This window comes from Rhipicephalus sanguineus, chromosome 1 (genome assembly GCF_013339695.2).
Source record: "Rhipicephalus sanguineus isolate Rsan-2018 chromosome 1, BIME_Rsan_1.4, whole genome shotgun sequence".
In the NCBI taxonomy this organism is placed as follows: Eukaryota; Metazoa; Arthropoda; class Arachnida; order Ixodida; family Ixodidae; genus Rhipicephalus; species Rhipicephalus sanguineus.
In genome coordinates this window covers 78,650,371-78,653,007 of record NC_051176.1, presented here as the reverse complement: position 1 = coordinate 78,653,007, position 2,637 = coordinate 78,650,371, and positions in this window count along the sequence as shown.

Sequence of the window (2,637 nt, the reverse complement as noted above, 5' to 3'; positions counted from 1 at the left end):
CAAGTGAATGTCAACACACTGCTGGGAATTAAACTGGCTTCTTCGTCGTGCACAGCAGCATACCGCCGTAGCCACTCGACCACCTCGGCATGTGTAGGTCTAAGAAAAGGGGCAAAAAAATACGTGCCCCTATGCCAGAGACTCGCCAGTCGGTGGTCTTTCCCTTACTACGAACACACCCGCGAATGAAGTAGCGAGAGATACCGTGTATATATATGCGAGGTCTGTTAGAAAAGTATCCGACCTTTGGCCGAAAAAAAAAAACTAGCATAACCTGGAGCGTTGGAAACCTCATAACTGTCAAAGTATAGTCTGCTTGGGACTGCACACACTTCTCCCAGCGGTGCTGCCATTGTTAAAGCATTCCGAGAAGGCCTCTTTCGGAATGGAGTTTAACTAAGCTGTCGCTGCAGCCATAACGTCCTCTCTTGTCTGATATCGCGCTGCTTTCAATGGCCTCTTAATTTTGGGAAACAGCCAGAAGACGCAGGGGCCATATCAGGAGAGCAAGGAGCCTGTTGAGCTATAGAAGTCTGGTTTTTCGCCAAAAAAGTCTGAATCAAGTGCGAAGAATGTGCACGAGCATTGTCGTGAGGGACGCGCCAATTTCCTGTTGACCACAACTCCGGTCTCTTGCGCCGCATAGCATCACGTAGGCGACGGAGGACATCCCTGTAGTTCTATTTGGTGATTGTTTGACCTTGTGGTGCGTATGTGGTATATCATGAGTATACTCATGGTGTACCACACCACGGGAGTCAAAGAAAGCAGTCAGCATCACTTTGACATTGCTGCGCACTTGGCGGGCCTTTTTTGGTCTTGCTTACGTGGAATGCTTCCACTGTGACGACTGGGATTTGGTTTCCTGGTCGTACCCGTACACCTATAGGACTCGTCACCAGAGGTTATGGTGTTCATGAAGTCGGGGTCACTGTTAGTGGAATCCAGCATGTCGTGTGAGACTTCAACACGAAGTTGCTTTTGCTCCACCGTGAGCAGCTTCGGCATGAATTTCGCCGAAACACTTTTTTAAGGTCGAAGTCTTCGGTCTTAATGGAATGTGCAGAAAAAGTGCTGATGCCCACCTCTTCCGGAAATTCTCGGATAGTTGCACGACGGTCCCGCATCACCAGAGCATTCACTTCGGCAATGATCTGGTCATCTCGGCATGTTGATGGCCGACCCGAGCGTGGCTCGCTCTCTACCAATGTGCGGCCATTTTTAAACTGGTTGTACCACTCCTTAATCTGTGTGCTATTCATAGCATCGTCAGCGAAAGCCGTCTGAATCTTCCGAATGCTTTCGACTTGGCGGTCGCCAAGTGTTTGGCAAAATTTGATTCAGTAGCGCTGGTTCAGTCGCTCCGTCATTTTCCTTGCAATGAAAAAACCGACGAGAGCACTGCGCACTACCTCACTCAAACGCTGCGTCCCAGCGACTGACGCTATCGGCAAGCGGGAAAAAATTCGCGCATGCGCACGAAGGTTCAAGGTGGGCTTGTGCAAGCGCGCTTTCTTCATATCCGTCAGGTGTCTGAAAAATTAAATAAGGTCGGATACTTTCCTAACAGACCTCGTATGGACTATTCAGGCGCCTCGCTTTCCACACTCCGTAAAACTAGCTGGACCCAACAATGAGCCAAAAGTTTCTTCGACCATTGACGTATGCCTTCGCAGTGATGAAAGCAGTGGTCAACGTTCTTCCAGTCATTGAAGCCCGTATGGACTTCTTCGGTGATTGCACTTGAGCGTAAAAGAAATTCCTTCAACACTAGTCTTGTCCCGTTGTATATATCTCTGAAGGGTTCGTGAAACTTGTTTTTTTTTTTTATTGACATGATGTAAGGAGATGTTGGCGCACAAATAAGGCGCCGGTTACTCCTTAGCTCTTGGAGTACATAGGGTCCATAAACATAAAGTACATAGTGTCCAAATTTCTAATCACAATTAACCCGTAGTACATACAATATACAACTTAGCGTAACAGTCAAGACATAACATAACAGTCAAAACAACATATTCAACAATCACATACATGTGTACACACGGTGATGTTAAAAAAAAGAACAGCAACTGTTGCATAACATATCCAAGACAAAAATAGTCAACACACATACACTCTGCCGTTAATACAAAACAAACCTTAAATGCGCTAGTAATGGCCAAGGATGCCACTGTCTTCAAGAAAAATTTTCAGTGCTTTTAAAGCACACTTTTTTTCGGCCATGCTTTCGGCCGGATTCGTTTACTCTCGCAGTCCGCCACTGTGGTACAGTGGTTATGGTGCTTGGATGCTGATCCGAAGTTTGCGGGTTTGATTTCGGTGGAGGAGGAGTTCTCGAGGCCCGTGTAGTGTGCGACGTTTGTGCGCGTTAAATAACACCAGATGGTCGAAATTTCCGGAGCTGTCCCCTACGGTGTGCCGCATAATCATATCGTGGTTTTGGCACGTAAAACCTCTGATGTTATTATCATCATTTACTCTCGCACCCACTCTCGTTACGTATAGGCTCGCATAGAGCGAGCATATACTTAACCTTGACTCCAGTAATCACCTGTCGGCACGGCCAGCAAAGGGAGAATCGTTTTAGGGACGACACAGTTGATGGCGGGCAAACATTGGCGGCATGCAAATGAT